General features: G+C 34.8%; 1 long non-coding RNA gene across 3 annotated transcripts in view; it reads right to left on the reverse strand.

The window, feature by feature from the left end:
* Positions 1 to 16,677, reverse strand: part of LOC116814286 (uncharacterized) — a 43,223-nt gene that overhangs the window by 2,721 nt on the left and 23,825 nt on the right. For 2 of the 3 annotated variants that reach the window (XR_009209239.1, XR_009209236.1), the window contains exon 6: positions 7,142 to 7,215. The exons of the other annotated variant lie outside the window; for it this stretch is intronic. This is a non-coding gene — a long non-coding RNA (uncharacterized LOC116814286). The remainder of the gene's footprint in view (positions 1 to 7,141; positions 7,216 to 16,677) is intronic. 3 annotated transcript variants of the gene reach the window in all.

Consider the following 16,677-nt stretch of genomic DNA (forward strand, 5'->3'; position numbering starts at 1 on the left):
TAAATTGTCATGTATTATAGCCCACCATCACCACAGTAGAGGACTTTAAAGGATATATTTATACCCCTTGCCTCTCTATACTCCCTTTATATTGCCCCAGGTGGCAATGAAAACATCTAATAAATAGATGCTAATATAAAATATATAGATGCTAATATATCTTAGCAGACATTTGACAAACAGAGTTCAAGGAATGAAATCAATTTTATAGGAAATTTTAAACACAGTAATATTGAAGAAAGTTTTCTACTCTCAAATAATTATTTAAAAAGTCATATAGAGAGATTTTTTAAAGTACAGATCCATTGGATAATTTAGCATTTTCTGTTCTTGGGATTTCTGAAAATATGATAAAGGGACCAAAATTTTCTTGCTAAGTATTATTCTACATTACCAGGAATTAAGAGAAGAGCGTATGGTCAAATTCCAGGTGTTAAATTGAACTACATGGCATCTATATAAAAAGCCAAGTTGGGTCTGGTTTGACTGTGAGAATGGGGATCTAGGCAGATAATCCTCATCAGTGCAGACATGATGGGGACTGAATAGATTAATAGAGGTATTTTGGTCTGCTCATGTTCAGAAAAAAAAAAAAGGAAAGAAAGAAAGTGGATGGGGTAGCAACTCTCCCAAGTCAGAGGAAATGTAGCCCAGTGGGACATTAAGGATACCAGTAAGCAATAGTAAGTCATCCATCAGTAAATCACTTGCAGTTTCCTTAAAAATCCCCTTTCAGATCATAACAATTCTTCAGTCCAGACAAATAAAAAATGAATATTAACTACATTATTTATATTTGAGTCATCCCTGAAGGATGAGGTCAATGTCTCAGTAATGGGGAGATTTATCCAAATCCTGACAACTTCTTCTTAGGCCAATGCTTAGGAGAACAAGACTTTTATGCATGACATTTATTATCCTACTCTGAAGACAAAGAATTTATTTACAAATTGTTTCCCTCATAGGAAATATGAATAGAAAAGAAAATCAGTCCAAATGACTTTATAATGTTGCATTATCTTCCCTATCTTGACAAAAGAATCACTTGTCTCTGGGTACATTTCTTAGAGTCTCTCTTCCTTTAACAATACAGATATAAAGAGGGAGGAGATGACATCTACCAGCGATTTCTTGGGTTTGAATCAGTCAGCTCATCTGAATTTACCTGAGATAATTAGTAACTGGATTTTACAAAAAATCAGTGTATCACTAACCGGCTCAAGGTCAAAAGGGAAGGAAGGAATTTGAACACATGTATCTGATTACAAAGCTCTTTATATATTCTAACAAACACTAATTTCTACTAAAAGAAATTATCTATTTAGTACTCACTTTTAAATGAAAACATATTAAAATTATGAATGTTTAAGCCTCAAATAAAGTTGTATAAATGTGATCTTATTTGGAAATGGAGTGGTTGAAGATATCCTTAGTTAAGACCAGGCCATACTGGCTCATGGTTGGCCCTATATTATGGCTGCTGTCCTTATAAGAAGGCCTGTGACAGTCAGGTGCAGTGGCTTACACAAATAATCCCAGCACCTTGGGAGGCCAAGGTGGGAGGATCACTTGAGACCAGGAGTTTGAGACCAGCTTGGGCAGCATAGTGAGACTCTATCTCTACAAAAATTTTAAAAACTAGCCAAACATGGTGGTGTGCACCTGTAGTCCCAGCTATTCAGAAGGTGTAGGTGGGAGGATTGCTTGTACCCAGGAGATTGAGGCTGCAGTGACCCATGACTGTGCCACTGCTCTCTAGCCTGGGGGACAAAATGAGACCCTATCTCAAAAACAGACAAACAAACAAAAACCAGAAAAAAACAAAGACCTGTGAAGACAGACACACACAGAGGGAAGGAGGATATGTGAAAACAAAGGCTGAAATTGAAGTGATACAGCTTAAGCCAAGGAATGCCAGGGACTGCCAGCCACCACCAGAAGCTAGAAAGAGGAAAGGAAGGATTCTTCCTCAGAATAAATTACAGCAGCACCCAGAGTAATGAGACAATACATTTCTCTTGATTTAAGCCACCAAGTTTGTGGTACTTTGTAGAAAAGTTTCTTCCGATATATCCCTAGGAAACTAATGCAAAGATCAATTAACAAGGAAGGAATTACTTGCTTCCCACAGTGCTACTGAAAACAAATGTACTTTAATAATTTAGAGGAATCTTTAAAATACTGCATTTCCTCAAAATTGTTAAAATCATGACTTTCAGTCACAATGTTCTTTTCTATTGGTTTGTTTATGTGTTTATTCTCTATTGCCTCACTTCCTTGGGGCATCCTATATAGCCAACTCAGAGTATTCAATTCAGCATACTCTCAGTGCTCAAATATGTGTAAAACAAAATATTTTTTGAAGGAGACATATAGAAAAACTGACTAGCAAAAAGTCGTAATAACATTTTTGACAAAATATTCAAAGCAAATGTAGGAACCATGTCACTGTCTTTTCCTCTTATGTATACACCAAACTTATAAATGTGATGAGATGTCTAAACAGCTATATTCCATAATTTTTACTCACAGCTGCTATCCCTTGACAGAACACTGGCCAAAGTAGCAAAATAAGAATAGAATTTACAATTTGATAAAAATAACTGTGAGAGTATCCCATCTCAGTAAAAGAGAAGTTATTAGCAAAAATATTTGGACACAATAGGAGTCATGTCTCCATCAACTCCAAAATCTCAATGACAATACAAATTGGAAAATCAAAGCTATTTAAAAGAAGTCAATGGCATTTTTGCATATTAATAACTGAAGTTTAAATAATTTTATAAAACCAGAATTCTGTGCAATGATGATATTACTTTTATCCAAAGATCTACCTGAAAAAAATGTGAACTGATTTGTAACTGTCTTAGTAGGAGAAAATTAACAAATCTTTAAAAATAAAGAAAAAAGAGTTCTAGACAGGACCAAGGTAGAAAAGATCCCCAATATCTTTAGTGAACAGGGATTGGTAATTAATCCCACAACCACACATATATACACACATACACTTTTTGTTTTTTATGTTTATGTTGAAGTCATCTGTTTAGATGGGTGTCTTTTACAACACATTCTTTCTGTAGTCAGTAAAACTGTTTTTTTTTCACTAGGCCAGAGGAAATAAAACTCATAACTCCAACACAGAAAAAAATTATATATATATATATATATATAATTTGTCCTTCAATTCACCTATTGTATTTATGCAGTGTCCATCAGCTTTGCACCCATAATTTATCACTTTAATCAAGCTTGAATGAAAGGATTGTGACACAGTTGGATGTATGACCTGAGAGGCTAAATTATCTTTTGTTAAGGCCACTTGCTCCCATAGCTTATTTGAATCCTGTGAGCTGAGTCCTAGGAGCTATGAGCATGGTTGAGATCATGTCTCACAGGTGCCTAGAGTATCCTTGATGCTAACACTACAGGACAAGCGAGAACTGTTCTTGTACACAGTGAGGATCTCCACAGGGACAGCTCACTTTCTTTTGTTTTCTAACTTGCCATAAAACACATTTTTCCTACAATTCAATGTTTAAAAAAACAATATTATGTTGTCAGCAGTTGAACATTGATATAAACCTACTGATAAATTCATCCAGCTTGATTAGATCCACTCAAAAGCCCCAGTGTTTTTGACAATTTAAATAGGAATTACTGAGTGAGTAAATTTTTTCGTCTGTTTTGACTATCACATTATACAAGTATTTCCTCAATGAAGATAAAACATTGCATTTAGACATTCCCAGTAAAATAAATCCTTGTGTAGAAAGTATATTAAACTTGCAACCAAAATCGTAATTAACAGTAATGTATATAAATAGAACACTGAACCACAAAAATCTCAGATTCTACTCCTTACACCACTTAAAAAATGTGACTAGGCAAGTTATTTAACATCTCCTAGATATAAACTCCTACCTGAAAAAATGTAGATAAGAAGATATGTCTTATGAAACTCTATGGGCTAATAATTGTGTTATTAGAAGAATAAAATGTATAAGAAAGCAATATAAACTAACCAGATCCTCAAAATATGTAGATTATTTAAAAAATTATTTTTATTTATATTTATTATTATTTTTTTGAGATGGAGTCTCACTCTGTTGCCGGGCTGGAGTGCAGTGGTGCAATCTCGGCTCACTGCAACCTCTGCCTCCCAGGTTCAAGGGATTCTTCAGCCTCAGTCCTGCCAAGTAGCTGGGACTACAGGTGCGTGCCACCACACCCAGCTAATTTTTGTATTTTTTTTTTTTTTTTTAGTAGAGACGGTGTTTCATTATGTTGGTCAGGATGGTCTCGATCTCTTGACCTTGTGATCCACCCGCTTCGGCCTCTCAAAGTGCCGGGATTACAGGCGTGAGCCACCGTGCCCAGCCTATTTTTAATTTTTAAAAATAAAGTACATATTTTAAAACATTACTTAATGTTAAAAGACAAATGTCAAAAATAGTAATGTCCTTTCCCCAAACTCCCTAACACCAGTCTTACTTTCTGGAGTAAACACTTTTTGATACAATTTTCAGAGCATTTGTTGATACCCTGTTATGAGTGATTTAGCACTTTTGAATTTTCTACTCTACCCTATAGTCCAAACCTCTTAACCTACTCATTTTACCAATATTGAAATTGTTGGGCGATTATGTTATCATTATGTAATGTATTAGGATTAGGTTTCTATTGCAGAAGTTTCTCTGAAATTATTACTCATTTGGGTTATCTATGTCTCCTTGGGTATTTTTTTAATATGCTCCAGCATGTCTGTCAAGGCACAATCATCATTCTAAATGCCCAGGCACATCGGGTACCTTTTTCCCCATTGGATGCCACTCTTTCATAGCCCCTGATCTTTCTAACTTTGACTGTACAGCTGTTAATACTGTGAATTAACTTCATGACTCACCTTTGGGAATCTCTTGTTTCATGGATGCCATTTCTTTTTTTAGGTTTCTTCCTCAGCACAGTCTCCAGTATTTTCCCAAAAAAAGGAGTTACAAGAGACATACTGTTTTGTGACTCCTTGCATGTTTAAAAATGTCATATTGCATTTTCTCACGTGAGTGAATTTGGCCAAGTATAGATATCTCTCTATTCACCTTTAGTGAACAGTCTCCCTCCTCAGAGGCCATCAAGAAAAGTGGGCTACAGAGCAACACAGTCCTAATTCAACTGATGAATACACACAAAGGCGTGAACCTCAAAGCCATTCAGCATAAAACCTATCCTTGCAGGGATACAGATAAGTAGCACAGAGAGAGCAATGTGACCCTGCTAACTCTGGGAAACATAAGCACACCAGCCTCCACATCAGTGAGAGGGAGAAGAGGTTTACACTTCTCAAAACTGTCCAAATGCACAGGCTGTAATTCATGTATACAAATATGCTTTTTATTTCAGCTTTGACCTCACCTAATTTTCCATCCAATATCTCACTCAGGGCATTCCACAAGATCTGTTTACTTCTTCCTCCAAATCAGCCTGCTTACTATATAAATGTCATTAAATATGCTGAGTTAGCTGGATTTTAGGCTATAGTTTTCCTGCCTCAGTAGTCATTTCTTATTGCATTATATATGTCTTTATAATCTTTACAAAACAGAAGATCCCTTCCATAATGCCTTTTAGCCAATGGTAGGGCATTAAATGGAATCCATCTGTTCTTTTTTTACTCTGTTCTTTGGGTTCCATTTTTTATGCAAACCATGTTTTTTTCTCCATATTGATAGTGTCCTTCTAAAATACTATTTTAAGGTGAATTTGTTTAGTATATTTTATTGTCAATTTTACTTATCAGTTTACTTTTCAAGGTTGAAAATTAAATGCCTTCAGGGATTTGAAGTCGTTACTCTACTGTCTTCTAAGACCCGGTATTGTTGTTAAGTCTGAGAGCATTCTGATGCCCTGTTAGAATGTTTTCTTATTGTTATCAGGGTAGTCTTCATCACAGAGTAGGCAGATAGTAAACTAAACTTTCTCTGAGTGTATCCAGAAACCTCAGGGCAAAGGGGTGCAATATGCTATTCAGAAACAGGAATATCTATATCTTTGCAAGAAGATCTGGAGTCTCATTACTTCCCACATTTTTGCAGTCTCGAAGTTAAAATTTTATAAGTGTATTAGGAAATAAAATTTATAAACCAAACACACAAAAATAGAGGTGCTTACAAAAAAATTTGTTTAGTAAAGGATCCATAATATACTAGAAATTAAGTAAAAATATGTAATTACATAGCACATATCAATGTATTATTTATCTTTAATACATAAAATATCAAAAATTCCATTTAAATGGCAATAAATATGGTATCAATTTCTGCTTATTAGCCTGTCTTCCTGTTTCATTGTAATTGGCTCTGCCTATTTTTGTTTCATAAATCTACCTGAAAGATATCTATGAACCTAAGACTAAGTAACTGAGGAAGGGGGAAACTTGTCAAATAGAAACTAAACATAAATATATAATAAGAAGAAACTGCCAAATTAAAAAGAAGACAGAAATACATGTCCAGAATATTTTCTATATTGGCCGTCTGCACAATCTTAACTCACAAGTTAATTGTCACCATTTAACTTCATTTTTCCACATCTTTTTATTGAGTAATAGTGACAGTAAGAGAAATTTCCAAGTTCCTGTCCTTTCTGATCCATTGATTTGTTCTATGACCTTCTGTCTTGACACTGTTAGACCTCAATTTCACAATCTATAAAACCATTCCTGTTAGATTTACTTTGGACCCAGTACTCTAGTCTCTGGGATACTTTAGGAGGATAAAAAGGGATGACATATCCTTCCTACATCTTTATAATAGGCAGTTCACAATAATTCATGTTTTCTATGTCACCCTATAATCTGGATGTTTTTTCATGCATTATACTTTTAATTACTTTTAATTTTATATAAGTTTAAAAGTTTGCATTATTGATGATTTTTAAAAATTATCTTCAATAAACATGAAATAATTTTAAGTGCAGCTGGAAAACTACAGAAAATATCATAGAATATATGATGGTAAAATTATATTTGTACTATAAATATTTTTAATTTTTTGTCCTTGCGGGGAGGCAAAATGTTCCCTTCTAATGGCACTGAAGAAACAGATAATATCTAGAATTCTCACCACAAAATATAATCTTCACAGACCTCTTATATAGGTTTAATATGCTATTCTCCTCTTCGCAGATATGAGCATTTTCAGTTCTCTGATATATGTGTTACTAAGTAGAGAAAGTGAAAAGAAAGGTTAACCATAATGAAGACTGAGATTTTGCTTGAAAATGCACATCAGAGAAAACATTTTATTTAAATTTGGTGAAAAATATGTCCAACTATACTCATGTGCTCTCATCTCAACTTCATTAATCTTTATGCCTTTAGAAGGCCTTTGCAAGCATCATAATAAAGGTTCCTAGAATCATCTCCAAACCTTCTTTGTTCTTTATTTGTGCTTCTTAAGTACTAAATACTATCACATCAATATAGTAATATCATGAGAAGATTTTAAAAATTATTGGATTCCTAAATTTAGAATTATTAGTAATGAGATCAGAGCAATTGATTATTTAAAACAGCCATTTTATATCATCATAATGAAAAAGTTGCTTTATTTTTATTAAAACTGGTAACCTCACCTTTATTTGAATTATCAATATTTATTTTATTGAATTTAAATATATATATAACTATGTAGAAATATTATTAAATTAAGAAGGCAAAGTATAAGCATACATGCCCCCAGTTTAACCACTTTAAGGGTCCTTGTGAGAATGGCTTCCTCACTAGCCACAGAAGTAGGATTAAGACAGGCTGAACTCATATTTTCTTACCCCACTGCTAAGTATCTGAAAATCCATTCTCCTTCCCTAGAAGGTAACTGATCGTACCTCACATTTCTTCTTCAAACATTTATGGGCCATTTATTAAACCCAGGAAATGTCAGCAGAGGGTCTCAAAAGTCAAAAGGTGTTTTACTGATGTTAAATATATTATGTGTGGTTTAGAAAGTATAAACTGCATTTCAAAAAATAGGTACTGGCTAGAATATTAAATCTATATTAATTTTATAATTAATATATAATGTATAGAATATATTTATATGCAGTACATTTGTATTAATACAATAGAATTAATATAACATAAGACTTTGGAATGCAACTGAATCCAATAATTGAAATACAACTAATACATATATAATGATACATATATAATACATATATAATGCTAGTATATATCATTAATACAATATATTTAGAGGAAAGAATTTGAAGAACAAAACTTTCCATTGGTAACTACCTTAGTTTTATGTCTAGGTTTAAAGACTTAAAATTATTTTCCTAAAATATTACTCTTAAAGTATCTAATTATAATTTTGTAACCTAAGCAATAAAATACAAGTATAAAATCATATTTTATTTAAAGATGACTCAAAATTGTTTGACTCCTAAATATGCAGGCACAGTACCTCCAGAACCAATATGCATTGGTCGTTTAAAAGGGTATGAAAAGAAGCAACCCTTTTTTTTTCTTTAAACTATAGATGCATTAGATTGTTTGGTATTTCTCCAAATGTCTTACTTTTTTTCCCCCTTAAGGATATTCTGCAAAGGTCATCTCTTATATTAAATGAGAGTTAAAATATTTAGGTACAACTATTACATAATATTTTATATTATTTTGCTTTACTTGTATCAGAAAATAGCTGTGAACAATGTAAAACATCATGATTTATTGGTCCAAGGGTCATAGCTTTGGATTAAATGGTCGGGAACATCTATCAGTTAAGTTAGATGACTCACAGATCAATTATCGATTTATCTTTATATACAGTGTTTTGATGTTTGAAGAAAGAGAGTAAAAAGGAAATTGTTCTTGGCAAATGAAATTCCAATTTCAATTGTATAATTCAGGTCTAAATTATCACTTTCCCTTATTTTACTAAGCAATTAAAGTAAGATACTTATTTTAAATGTGTTTGATGTCTGCCCTTTTGTCCTACATAAAATAACGTCCTCAATGCTGCCTACATGGTTTTATCATCTTAATTGTTAAAAGCCTCAGGAAAGATCCTACCCATCTATCACATCTATATTGTACTTCTTCCATTCTGCCCTTTAATGTACCCTCACCACATTGTGGATACTTCTGGTGGAGGGAGCAGTACAGTGCCTGTCTAGGAACCTCTGTATGAACAATTTGGTTTGCTGTTTGGGTTCTAATATTCTTGCATATTGTCCCCCTGGTGTATCGCAAACAGTGTAAGAAAAATGATATTGTACAGGACATATGCATACTGCTACTGTACAACATTAGAGGAACAGAAGGCCAGGCAGCCTCCAGTTTTATATGATGTCTGGCTAGCAATCAGTATGACATCTGGCCAACAATCAGGTTTTTGGTACTGACAGAAGTCTTCATTAGTTCCAGATTGCAATTCTTATGTTAATTGTATGAGATGTGAATCCCGCTGAAAATTTGGCAATAGTTTCAAATTTTATCTTTAATTCTGAGTGTTTTGACTTTTACTAAATATTCATAAAAGCCTTAGAGAGAAAATGATGTTTTAGAAGCAAAATCTTGCTATGGTCAACTAGCTATTAAAAGGGAAATATAATTCTCTTTCCTTATTGACTGCCACAAACACCAAGATTCAAGTTTATATCAATATAAAATTGGGTAACAATATTTTATCTGGACTAGTATTGAAATATACAATTACATATTGGCAAGTAGATAAAAATATCCTTTCCTTTGAAAATGTATACACATACATGTCCACACATAATATCCTATTTTATTTGCACAACGTCTGAAATCTACATTGGAGATAGTAAAAAACAGAAGTTTTACTTGAATCCATAGACATTTTAATCAATGACATGAAGAAAAATTTCTGGATTTCTCCATCATAAAGAAGATAAACAAGATTAAATAAAATAAAATGATGCAAGAGAGGATAGATATGACAAAAATCTTTGAAGTAAATAATTATAGGTATTTCTTAGAAAGGAGCTTGATGATTAAAACATAAACAAAAGCAAATTATAATCAATAAATTTTTCTAAAAATATTAAAAGGAAAATATAAAAGGAAAAATAAAATCTGTGAAAGCAGTTTGAAGAAACTTACTGTGCTTAGGAAGAAGAAGAATATGAATATGATGGAAGAAAATGAATATGAATAGATACCAGCAAACGTTTTGAACTACAAATTTTTTTTTTTTAAATGCTCAGGATTTATTGGCAAGGAAAAGAATCGGGTTATTTACAAAGGAAAAACTTCATGACAGCCTCCTATGTCTATAAGAAAGTAAACATAAAACAGTATTACAGATATAAAACACTAATTTTAATCACATCATATAACATTCAATATTAAATTGAGCATTTAATATTATTGGATAACAATTTAATTATATGTAAAATTTAATATTAAACATATTGACTTGGTTAGAAAATATATACAAAAGATGACATTAATGTATATGTAACAGAAATTTATAATAAATGGATGAGAAGATATATTTAAGCAAATGCAAATAGAAAATATATACAGTAATATTTAAATTTACAGTTAAAGCAAAATATTTAAGCAATTTTGAAGATGAGTTCTTTTGAATGCATGAATCATGGTTATATGAAACCAAAGAAACAACTCAGCATTTGATAGGTAAAACACAAAAACATACATATATACACACAAATAACATATAATAAGCAATTTCAAATATATGTATTACTCAAAAAACAAGAACTTATTTTTATATATCCTAAGCATAAATTATATCCCAAGTCTTAAAACCTAATATTTTATACGTCACAGACTAGCCAAATTAATTTCTTAATGAATTTTCTTTCTTTTTTTTTTTTTTTTTTGAGATGAGTTTCGCTCTGTTGCCCAGGCTGGAGTGCAGTGGCATGATCTCGGCTCACTGCAACCTCTGCCTCCTGGGTTCAAGAGATTCTCCTGCCCCATCCTCCCCAGTAGCTGGGATTACAAGTATGTTCCACCATGCCAGCTAATTTTTTGTATTTTTTAGTAGAGACAGGGTTTCATCATGTTGGCCAGGCTGGTCTTGAACTCCAGACCTCAGGTGATACGCCCGCCTTGGCATCCCAAAGTGCTGGGATTACAAGTGTGAGCCACCACACCTAGCCTCTTAACAAATTTTCTAAAAACAAAACAAGCTGCTGCACACTTGCCTGCCACCCTTCCCCACCACTGCACCAGTGCACACTTGCCTGTGGACACCCTACCGCCTTGGTGGTGCAAACTTGTCTGTGGTCCCCTGAAGCAAGGATTCCTTCATGATCCCCTTACCTCTCTGCCAGAGTGTTGTTGTCAGCAGAGGAGAATAACTTGACCCCTCCAGCACAGCAGGGGGCAAGAGAACAAAGCTTGGCCTGGTCCCAGACTTCCTGGGGACTAGAGATGGGAGAATGAAAACAAGCTGGAAAACATACTTCAGGATATTATCCAGAAGAACTTCCCCAGCCAGGAAATACAGAGAACACCATTAAGGTATTCCATGAGAAGATCAACCCCAAGACACATAATTATCAGATTCTTCAAGGTCGAAATGAAGGAAAAACTGTTAAGGGCAGCCAGAGAGAAAGGATGGGTCACCTACAGAGGGAAGCCCATAAGACTAATAGCGGACATCTCAGCAGAAATTCTACAAGCCAGAAGAGATGGGGGGGCAATACTAAACATTCCTAAAGGAAAGAATATTCAACCCGGAATTTCATATCTAGCCAAACTAAGCTTCATAAGTGAAGGAAAAATAAAATCCTTTACAGACAAGCAAATGCTGAGGGATTTTGTTACCACCAGGCCTGCCATGCAATAGCTCCTGAAAGAAGCACTAAATATGGAAAGGAAAAGCCAGGACCAGCCACTGCAAAAACACACTAGAATATAAAGACCAGTGACACTAAGAAGAAACTGCATCAACCAGAGTGCAAAATAACCAAATAGCATCATGATGACAGGATCAAATTCACACATAACAATACTAATCTTAAATATAAATGGGCTAAATGCCCCAATTAAAAGACACAGACTAGCAAATTGGATAAGGAGTCAAGACCCATTGGTGTGCTATATTCAGGAGACCCACCATATATACAAAGACACACACTGGCTCAAAATAAAGGGATGGAGGAAAATTTACCAAACAAATGGAAAGCAAAAAAAAGCAGGGGGTGCAATCCTAGTCTCTGACAAACAGACTTTAAAACAACAAAGATCAAAAAAGACAAAGAAGGGCATTACATAATGGTAAAGAGAAGAATTCAACAAGAAGTGTTAACTATTCTGAATATATATGCACCCAGTATAGGAGCACCCAGATGCATAAAACAAGTTATTAGAGACCTACAAAGAGAGTTAGACTTCCATACAATAGCAGTGGGAGCCTTTAACACCCCACTGTCAATATTAGACAGATCAACGAGACAGAAAATTAACAAAGATATTCAGGACTTGAACTCAGCTCTGGATCAAGTGGATCTAGTAGACATTTACAGAACTCTCTACCCCAAATCAACAGAATATATATTCTTCTCAGTGCCAAATGGCACTTACTATAAAATCGACCACATAATTGGAAGTAACACACTCCTCAGCAAATGCAAAAGAACTGAAATCATAACAAAGAGTCTCTCAGACCACAGTGCAATCAAATTAGAACTCGGGACTAAGAAACTCACTCAAAACCGCACGATTTCATAGAAACTGAACAACCTGCTCCTGAATGACTCCTGGGTAAATAATGAAATTAAGGCAGAAATCAAAAGTTCTTTGAAACCAGGGAGAACAAAGAGACTACTTACCAGAATCTCTGGGACGCAGCTAAAGCAGTGTTAAGAAGGAAATTTATAGGACTAAATGCCCACATCAGAAAGCTAGAAAGATATCAAATTGACACTCTAACATTACAATTAAAAGAGCTAGAGAGGCAAGAGCAAAGTAATCCAAAATTTAGCAGAAGACAAGAAATAACTAACAGCAGAGAAGAATTGAAGGAGACAGAGACACAAAAAACCCTCCAAGTAGTCAATGAATCCAGGAGCTGGTTTTTTGAAAAAATTAACAAAACAGATAGACTGCTAGCCAAACTAATAAAGAAGAAGAGAAAGAAAAATCAAATAGACACAATAAAAAATGATAAAGGGGATATCACCAATGACCCCACGGAAATACAAACTACCATCAGAGAATAATCTATGCAATAACCTCTACACAAATAAAGTAGAAAATCTAGAAGAAATGGATAGATTCCTGGATGCATACACCCTACCAAGATTAAACCAGGAAGAAGTTGAATCCTGAGTAGAACAATAACAAGCTCTGAAATTGAGGCAGTAATTAATAGCCTATCAACCAAAAAAAGCCTGGGACCAGATGGAGTCATGACTGAATTCTACCAGAAATACAAAGAAGAGCTGGTACCATTCCTTCTGAAACTATTCCAAACAACTGAATAGGAGGGACTTCTCCCTAACTCATTTTATGAAGCCAGCATCATCCTGATACCAAAACCCGGAAGACACACAACAAAAGAAAGAAAATTTCAGGCCAGTATCTCTGATGAACATCAATGTGAAAATCCTCAATAAAATACTGGCAAAACAAATCCAGCAGCATATCAAAAAACTTATCCACCACGATCAAGTTAGCTCCATTCCTGGGATGCAAGGCTGGTTCAATGTATGCAAATCAACAAACATAATCCATCACATAAACAGAACCAAAGACAAAACCACATGATTATCTCAATAGATGCAGAAAAGGCTCTTAAAAAACCCAACATCTCTTCATGTTAAAAAACTCTCAACAAACTAGCTATTGATGGAACATATCTCAAAATAATAGCAGCTATTTACGACAAACCCACAGCCAATATCATATTGAATGGGCAACAGCTGGAAGCATTCCCTTTGAAAATTGGTACAAGAGAATGCCCTCTCTTGCCACTCCTATTCAACATGGTATTGGAAGTTCTGGCCAGGTCAATCAGGCAAAAGAAAGAAATAAAGTGTATTCAAATAGGAAGAGAGGAAGTCAAGTTGTCTCTGTTTGCAGAAGACATGATTTTATATTTAGAAAACCCCATCATCTCAGCCAAAAAACTTCTTGAAATGATAAGCAACTTCAGCAAAGTCTCAGGATGCAGAATCAATGTGCAGAAATCACAAGCATTCCTTTACACCAATAGGCAAGCAGAGAGCCAAATCATGAATGAACTCCCATTCACAATTGCTGCAAAGAGAATAAAATACCTAGGAATACAGCTAACAAGGGATGTGAATAAATTCTTCAAGGAGAATGACAAACCACTGCTCAAGGAAACAAGAGAGGACACAAACAAATGGAAAAACATTCTATCCTCATGGATAGGAAAAATCAATATTGTGAAAATGGCTGTACTGCTTGAAGTAATTTATAGATTCAATGCCATTACCATCAAACTACCATTGACATTCTCCACATAATTGGAAAAACTATTTTAAATTTCATATGGATTCAAAGAAGACCCCATATAGCCAAGACAATCCTAAGCAAAAAAAAAAAAAAAAAAAAAAAAAAAAAACAAAGCTGGAGGCATCACACTACTTGACTTCAAACTACACTACAAGGCTACAGTAACCATCACAACATGATACTGATACTAAAACAGACATATAGACCAATGGAGCAGAACAGAGACCTCAGAAATAACACCACACATCTACAACCATCTGATCTTTGACAAACCTGGCAAAAACAAGTAATGGGGAAAAGATCTCCTATTCAGTGAAGAGTGCTGGGAAAACTGGCTAGCTATATGCAGAAAATTGAAACTGGACGCCTTCCTTACACCTTATACAAAAATTAACTCAAGGTGGATTAAAGACTTAAATATAAAAACCTAAACCATAAAAACCCTAGAAGAAAACCTAGGCAATACCATTCAGGACATAAGCATGGACAAAGACTTCATGACAAAAACTCCCAAAGCAATTGCAACAAAAGCCAAAATTGACAAATAGGATATAATTAAACTAAAGAGGTTCAGCACAGCAAAAGAAACTATCATCAGCGTGAACTGGCAATCTACAGAATGGGAGAACATTTTTGCAATCTACCCATCTGACAAAGGTCTAATATCCAGAATTTACAAGGGACTTAAACATATTTACAAGAAAAAAACAAACAACCCCATCAAAAAGTGGGCAAAGTATATGAACAGACACTTTTCAATAGAAGATATTTACATGGCCAACAAACATATGAAGAAAAGCTCAACATCGCTGATCATCAGAGAAATGCAAACCAAAACCACAATGAGATACCATCTCATGCCAGTCAGAACGGCCATTATTAAAAAGTCAGGAAACAGGCCGGGCGCTTTGGGAGCACTTTGGGATCCCAGCACTTTGGTAGGCCAAGGTGGGAGGATCACGAGGTCAGGAGATCGAGACCATCCTGGCTAACACAGTGAAACCCTGTCTCTACTAAAAATACAAAAAATTAGCCAGGCATGGTGGCGGGCGCCTGTAGTCCCAGCTCTCAGGAGGCTGAGGCAGGAAAATGGCCTGAACATGGGAGGTGGAGCTTGCAGTGAGCCCAGACTGTGCCACTGCACTCCAGCCTGGGCAATGGAGCAAGACTCCCTCTCAAAAAAAAAGAAAAAAAAAAGTCAGGAAACAATAGATGCTGGCAAGCCTGTGGAGAAATAGGAAAACTTTTACACTGTTGGTGGGAATGTAAATCAGTTCAACCATTGTGGAAGACAGTATGGTGATTCCTCAAGGATCTAGAACCAGAAATACCATTTGACCCAGCAATCCCATTACTGGGTATAGACCCAAAGGAATATAAATCATTCTACTATAAAGACACATGCACACATATGTTTACTGCAGCACTATTTACAGTAGCAAAGACATGGAACCAACTCAAATGCCCATCAATGATAGACTGGATAAAGAAAATTTGGTACATATACACTATGGAATACTATGCAGCCATAAAAAGGAATGAGATCATGTCCTTTGCAAGGACATGGATGAAGCTGGAAGCCATCATCTTTAGCAAACTAACACAGGAACAGAAAACCAAATACCGCATGTTCTCACTCATTAGTGGGAGTTGAACATTGAGAACACATGGACACAGTGAAGGGAACAACACACACCAAGGCCTGTTGACATGTGTGGGGGTGATGGGAGAGAACTTAGAGGATGGGTAAATAATAGGTGCAGCAAACCACCATGGCATACGTATACCTAGGTAACACTTTTCTTTTCTTTTTTTTTTTTTTTTTTTAGAAATAAAGGAAAAAAAAGTGGGCATACTACCCAAAGCAACTTACAGATTCAGTGCTAATCCTACCAAACTATCAATGACACTTCTCATGGAATTAGAAAAAAATTCTAAAATTCATATGGAACAAATAAAGAGCCTGAATAGCCAAAGTGATTCTAAGCAAAAAGAACAAGGCCTGAGCCATCATACTACCCAATTTCAAACTATACTACAGGGCTTCAGTAACCAAAAGAGCATGGTACTGTTACAAAAATAGACACATAGACTAATGGAATAGGTTAGAAAATCCAGAAATAAAGTCACACACCTACAACCATCTGACCATTCTGGACATAGGCTTCAGCAAAGATTTCATGACTAAATCTCCAAAA

Source organism: Hylobates moloch, unplaced genomic scaffold (assembly GCF_009828535.3).
Source record: "Hylobates moloch isolate HMO894 unplaced genomic scaffold, HMol_V3 SCAFFOLD_1, whole genome shotgun sequence".
In the NCBI taxonomy this organism is placed as follows: Eukaryota; Metazoa; Chordata; class Mammalia; order Primates; family Hylobatidae; genus Hylobates; species Hylobates moloch.